This window comes from Podarcis pityusensis (assembly GCF_964106645.2).
Source record: "Podarcis pityusensis genome assembly, chromosome: 7".
NCBI classification, from domain to species: Eukaryota; Metazoa; Chordata; class Lepidosauria; order Squamata; family Lacertidae; genus Podarcis; species Podarcis pityusensis.
Window position 1 is genome coordinate 38,419,359 of NC_138031.1, and position 7,411 is coordinate 38,426,769.

Genomic DNA, 7,411 nt, shown 5'->3' on the forward strand with positions numbered 1-7,411 from the left:
TACTTGAGGTGAATTCTATTATAAGGAAAGAAGCAAAGGACTGTTACAGTTAAGTAGACAACGGTAAGTGATGAAAGCATAATAGAAGATTACTATCACAGGAAGCAAAAGCAAATATTTGAAGCCAACTCACTAAGTAACCAAACAGCTTTTTAAAGCCTCTAATAAAAACCCCCATAACCAGCTCATATTGATTACAGTATTTTGAAGGAGTAGTAGTGTTGTTCAGAATCCTTTGCAAAACTAACGTGGTTAAGGAATGACTCAGACAAAGTTAAGTATTTGTGAGTCCCAGCACTTTTACTGTAATAGGAAAATTCTGTGCTTAACCACCTTGCACCCAAAATAAGTGAGGGTGTGAAAAAAAGAAAGAAATACAAATAAATTGGACTTCATTGTGCTTAATTTTGGAGGAATCGTAACCTTACGCTAGTATTTTGTATTTTAAAACATGTTCATAAGGGAACTTCCTCTTTGATTCATTGAACCCATTATCACTGCTTACCGTTCATATTTTTCCTGCTTCAAATGTCACCACAACTCTTCTGGTAAGGTTGCATGCACAGTATAATAATAATAATAATAATAATAATAATAATAATAATAATAATATTAATTTATTATTTATACCCCGCCCATCTGGCTGAGTTTCCCCAGCCACTCTGGGTGGCTTCCAATCAAGTGTTAAAAACAATACAGCATTAAATATTAAAAACTTCCCTAAACAGGGCTCCTTCAGCTGTCTTTTAGAAAGAAGATAGCTGCTTATTTCCTTCACATCTGAAGGGAGGGCGTTCCATGGGGCGGGCGCCACTATCGAGAAGGCCCTCTGTCTGGTTCCCTGTAACCTCACTTCTCGCAATGAGGGAACTGCCAGAAGGCCCTCGGTGCTGGATCTCCAACACCCGCCCGCCCCCTGTCCCCCCAAAACAGTACTTCAGTCTTGTCAGGATTCAACCTCAATCTGTTAGCCGCCATCCATCCTCCAACCTCCTCCAGGCACTCACACAGGACCTTCACTGTCTTCACTGGTTCTGATTTAAAAGAGAGGTAGAGCTGGGTATCATCTGCATACTGATGTATATACACAAAGTATCAAATGTGGTCACAGTAATAATAATACAACAAAACACCACCACCACCACAAACTGACTTATAAGTATAAAACCAAATTTACTAGAATAATAGCTAGAATAGAGATAGACTTGTAACCATTCAAACAACAAACATACTAAGGTGCCATGTGCAAGACAAAGCCTGGAGATAATGTAAACATGGAGTGGATAAATGTACAACGGTATCTTAACAAGTTATATGTGCAGAAAACGTTATACAGACTGGATAAATGAATCGTTCAACAAGTAGCGTAAGTCCAATCACAGAACGACAACCCCGTGCCACCACAACGGCAAGGGTAGCACACTGGAGAATGAGAAAAAGTTTTTCAAAGCTGTTTTTCAAAGATTGGGCTGGATGAGATGTTCTTCAATTGGTCTTGAGTTGGAACCACAAAGCCGTATGATGGATCAATCATGGGAAGGCAAATCAAAGCCACCACCCTGGTGAGAATAACGCAAGTGGGCAAATGGAGACCTGTTCTCCAAATATATTACAGGTTTCGCTACACGCTTCATCAGGCTGAAAAGCTGCATGATACAAAATAGCACTCCAATTACAATGTGTGGTACAATGTGTGGGCAATCTCCCAAGAAGCTCTCCTAGCCCGTAAGTGGTACCTCAGGTTAAGAACTTAATTAGTTCTGGAGGTCCATTCTTAACCTGAAACTGTTCTTAACCTGAGGTACCACTTTAGCTAATGGGGCCTCCCGCTGCCGCCAAACTGCCAGAGCGCAATTTCTGTTCTCATCCTGAAGCAAAGTTCTTAACCCGAGGTACTATTTCTCGGTTAGTGGAGTCTGTAACCTGAAGCGTCTGTAACCCGAGGTACCACTGTAGTTATAATGCACTCTTCCATAAACTACCCCCTCTAGCGGGAAGAGTTGCTTCCACATAGCAAAAGCAGCCGGAAAACCACTTAGGTTTTCCTTTCAGCCCCACCCCCACCCCCGCCATAGGACAAAAGGATAAACAGGTCTCAAAGATACCACAAATGATGGCGTGTTTGATTGTTAAATATGACCAATGTGTTTCAGCATAGAAAAGCTGAAAAAAAAACCCTTTGTGTGTGTGTTTCCCCTAACAAATAAAATTATAAAGATACCACCCTTCAAAACCTACGTGCCCTCTCCCTCCTCCTACTCCCCATCTGATCATCTTGAGTTTTTCTTTGATAAACTGAACGTTAAAGATGAAATTGTATAATAGTTGTGATGCTGAAAATTTGCTAGATATCATTTCATCTGTACTTCTAATTTGATGGTGCAAAGTAATCTTGCAAATGACCCCACAGCTTTTGGTGTGAAATAGTTGTTTTCGACCACATCCTGGCCATTAACAGAAAAGGAATGAGCCAGATCCTGTGAGCCTAGTACCACAGGATGGAGCTCAAAGGCTCCCAACAGTATGGGACGCTAAAGCAGAACCATCAGCAAAGCACTGCCCTTTCACATACCCGTCTTGTACAAAAATATAGAACTTCTGGACACAATTCACACAGCATGTACAGAAAAATGAGAAGGGCCAGGGAGGAAAATGCACTTTAATAGGTTGAGTTCTCACAGTAAGAGAGATGTATGTGGAAGAAGAAGAGTTTGGATTTGATATCCCGCTTTATCACTACCCGAAGGAGTCTCAAAGCGGCTAACATTCTCCTTTCCCTTCCTCCCCCACAACAAACACTCTGTGAGGTGAGTGAGGCTGAGAGACTTCAAAGAAGTTTGACTAACCCAAGGTCACCCAGCAGCTGCATGTGGAGGAGCGGGGAAGCAAACCCAGTTCACCAGATTACGAGTCTACCGCTCTTAGCCACTACACCACACTGCAGCTCAGTGGGAGAGTCCACATTTTGCATACAAAAAGTCCCAGGTTCAATCCATGATCTCTCCAGGTAGGGCTGGGGAAAGACACAGTCAGTGTTGACAATACTGCGCTCAGTGGATCTATTCTCTGACTCAGTATAAGGCATATGATGCTTTCACACTAATGAAACCCCCTCCCCGCCTATATTCAAAATATTTAAATGCAATACCATAAAACTCAGAATCAAGCAAACAAATTAGACCACATACTCTTGTCATGACTTAGCAAGGCTGGCGTTTGGGCTAAGTTCAGTTTGTGGAGCCTCCCAATGTATAGGACTCGTACACACAGAGCATACACATGAAGTCTCCTTTGATGGAGACCCAGATGTCACGCCCAGTCCTATTTGCTTTCCCTTCTGAATCTGGGAGAGTGGGCATATCATGACAAATTGTACAATCATCTTTGACAATACTAAGCACTTTGCTTGGGAGATAGAAGATTAAAGTGCAATATTCTGGACCGGCTCCTTTTTAAAACTATATTAAAACGTTTTGTTGGGGGGGGGGGAAGCTGTCCAAATGCAGGCATGAATGTGAACATTTTATGATGTTTTTGAAACATATTCTCCTTTCTTCCAGGGATGTGCTGAGAGTCTGAAGTATGAAAGGTTCTCTCCTTCCTTCCCCCGCTTGTTTTCCATCCATGCTCATCAGATGGGAGAGCAAAGAAGTGAAAGGAAAAACTGGGCAGCAATATCAGGATATCCTGCTCTGTTTATCTAGCAAAGTCAGATACATGACTCATCAAACTGTTTAATAACCAGACCCTACTGGGCAGCTTTCTGCTCATTTAAAATTCCTCTCTCTCTCTCTCTCTCTCTCTCTCTCTCTCTCTCTCTCTCTCTCTCTGTGTGTGTGTGTTTAATACAATCTTCTGGAACAGAAGCAAGTCATGGGGGAGGAGCCAGACGGGGCATCTCTTCCAGCTGCAGCCAAGTGGAATGGCTGCTGCCACATGACAATTGAGGGAGGAAAGGATGAAGCTGATGGCCTGGAGCTGGTCTTCTAGCAGAGCAGATAGAGGCTCTGCTTCCCATCTCAAATATATCTCATAGTTATCTTTATTTCTTGCGGTGCTAGATAACCATAAGAAGCTGTCAGAAGTGCTACAGATTCTACTGCATTTAGGTAAGCTTTCCAGTACAGCGGTACCTCGGGTTACATACACTTCAGGTTACAGACTCCACTAACCCAGAAATAGTACTTTGGGTTAAGAACTTTGCTTCAGGATGAGAACAGAAATCGTGCTCCGGCGGCGCGGCAGCAGCTGGAGGCCCCATTAGCTAAAGTGGTGCTTCAGGTTAAGAACAGTTTAAGGTTAAGAAAGGACCTCCAGAACGAATTAAGTACTTAACCCAAGGTACCGCTGTAATCCTGGAGAATTCACAACAGATTGCGATGATCACTTGTGCCTTGGCTGCTTTAGTTGCTAGTTTCCTTAAGCGAGTTTTTCTAGGGTCACTTGTGTGAGCACATAGCAGCATGAGAAGAGCCTGCTGGCTCAGGCCTATGGCCCATCTGGTCCAGCATCCCATTTCTCACAGCGGCCAACCTATGGAAAGCCTAAAAGCAGGATCTGGGCACAGCAGCACCCTCCCCACCTGTGATTCCCAGCATACTGGAGGTAGAACATATGACACTGTGTCTAGGAGCCATTAATAGTCTTACGCGTTCAGCTGCTCTACAAATAAGATGCCAGCCTAGCCTAGTTTTATTGCTGCTAATCATGACAAATGATTGAATGTTTTCAATAGAGCAATAAAAAGCAGCTGGATGCCTGACTCAATGCATTCTATGGTTCTAAGTTCAACTGCAAATCATAATCATCTAATGCAGCTCAGTAATTTAGCACTCGGCTGGTTACTTGTAACAATTCTCTTTTCACTGCCACAGAGAGAAGAGCGGCAGGAGCAGCTACCATAAGTACTGTCTTACACAGGGCTGTGTGAGGAGAGCAGCTCTGTTTCTAAGTGCTACTGGTTCTTAGACTACAAGAGAGCATGAGACATGTTGGCAGCTTTCATAGATCCACCCTGAATTAAATGATGGCGGAATATGACAATGCTCATTCTGTTCAGTTCAAAACTCTGTAACTAGGACTGCAACAAAATTTTGCAGAATGTCCTCCCTCCTAAAAGTTTAGGAATCTGGTCAGTCATTGCCTCCAATAAGAGTTCTACTCTTCTTTCTTTCCCTCCCCCTACTGGATTTTCCCTTTCCCAGCTACTTTCCCAGGCTACTGAGCATGCAGTTTTCATAGTTTCGGAGTTTGTCTTGCTCTTTTAGTAGCAGGTCACGTGATCCCCATGAACATGTGGATACCTACCTCTCTCATTTCTCAGTGGCCCTGTTTTGGCTACAATCCTAGCAGCACTTGCCACCAGAGATCTCTATTAGGGACCAACAATTTTGTTGATTTATTAACAAACAACACTCCCAGAATCTTTCCATGTTAAAGATGGCTCAGTTTCAATTTGCCCCCTGTCAGTTTTCACTAATTCTCTGGAAAGAGAGCATCTAGTACTGATCAGCTTGGTCACTCCTTTGCCCCAGTGCAGCAATCCAAAGGAATTTGGCAGCAATTAGAAAGTTATTGTTGCTAGTATGATGTTTAACAGGAAAGGACAATTCCAAAGGATGTTGCTCCTTTGAGGTTGTTACTTTTGAGTGTGGAATAAGGCTGGGGGTCCCTCATTTCATCCCTTGTTCTCTCTCTCTTTTTTTTTTTTTTTTGCTGTAATATTGCTGGTAATATATAAAGAAGGCTGATCGCCGAAGAATTGATGCTTTTGAATTATGGTGCTGGAGGAGACTCTTGAGAGTCCCATGGACTGCAAGAAGATCAAACCTCTCCATTCTTAAAGAAATCAGCCCTGAGTGCTCACTGGAAGGACAGATCCTGAAGCTGAGGCTCCAATACTTTGGCCACCTCATGAGAAGACTCCCTGGAAAGGACCCTGATGTTGGGAAAGATGGAGGGCACAAGGAGAAGGGGACAACAGAGGACGAGATGATTGGACAGTGTTCTTGAAGCTACAAACATGAGTTTGACCAAACTGCGGGAGGCAGTGGAAGACAGGAGTGCCTGGCATGTTCTGGTCCATGGGGTCATGAAGAGTCGGACACGACTGAACAACAACAATATTCTTGTATGGGATTAGGAAATTGGAGAAATGTACAGTATGTGGGTTGTTTGACCATCCATAGGATTAAGTGTGATCCTTGGGATACCCAGTGTGGAAAACAGTTGTGATTTACGAGTTAGCACCCAGTGGGCATGAGCTAGGAGATGATGCATGTTTGCAATACTACAGGTTAGAGTACAATACCTGTGAACAGGATTTATATTATGGGTGCTATAAATTATTATGCTATGTCCTTTTAATGTGAACTGGCTGTAGTGCATCTGTGGTTGGGTTGTCATCTGTGGGTAGTGTATGTAGCTGTCTGTGACTATTTTTGAGGTGGATTTTAGGAGGAATGTGCCTGCAGGGAGTAAATCTTAGGGTAGTCTCTCAGTGTCAGGCCTGTCCCAGAGAAGGAAGGCACATGCCTGATAATTAACTGTTTATTGGCAAGAGAAACACAGCAGCTTCCAAGGTGCTCCGGATACCACACATTTCTAGCCTCTAAGCAGCTGTCCACAGGTTTGGAGCCTATGGAGCACTTGCAGCAACAGTGGGGGCCCTCCTCTCCTCCAGCTTACATTGCAACCCTGATGGGTTGCGTGCCTGCAACCTGAGGCTTCTCCTGCACAGAAGGTGCCGCTGCTCTTCCCACTTCAAGCCCCCCCCTGGTTCTAGGAGGAAGTGGGGTGGGGAAAAGTGGAGGTCTACTGTCAGCTGAACCACCTCCATATCTGGCACACCTTCCTCTGCCCTGACTTTCCCTCCTCCCCAGCTCCTGCCTTGCAGGCAGCATCACCCCACCTCGCATAAATCACTGGTCCCCTCTTCTGGGTCACTCCCCTTGTCCCCTACCTCCACCACACTCTTCAGAGCCCTTCCAGTCCCTGACACTCAGTGTTCAGGGGGAGGGGCAAGCATGGCCAGGGTGAGGAGATTTCACCCCTCCCATATCCAAGAATCTGCTGATGTTCTCTGCTGATTCTCCAGAGAGGAGGGGGCGGTTTCTGCTCTCTACTTCTTCCGCTCCAGCCTCACATCAAAGAGAGAGAGAGACTGAGTGTTAGACAGAGATCGTGTGTATAGATAAGGTTGCTGCTAAGAGCAGCTGCAAACACTCAGTGCAGTTCAGCATTTTCGTTTAGACCTCATTTAGCTCTGTACATAGTTGTGTATTATAGTTGTAGATAGAATAAAAGAAGATATTCTACAGAGCTGCTCTCCGAGTTGTTTATGCTCTGCTATACTCTGCTGTGCGATGACTGTCTTCTTGTTGGAGTTAATCCGGTGCTCACAACTCTAAGC

General features: G+C 44.2%; 1 long non-coding RNA gene across 1 annotated transcript in view; it reads left to right on the forward strand.

The window, feature by feature from the left end:
• Window positions 1–7,037: 7,037 nt before the first annotated feature.
• LOC308481427 overlaps window positions 7,038–7,411 on the forward strand; it is a 34,309-nt gene continuing 33,935 nt past the window's right edge. Inside the window, exon 1 of the long non-coding RNA XR_013988669.1 lies at window positions 7,038–7,278. This is a non-coding gene — a long non-coding RNA (uncharacterized lncRNA). The remainder of the gene's footprint in view (window positions 7,279–7,411) is intronic.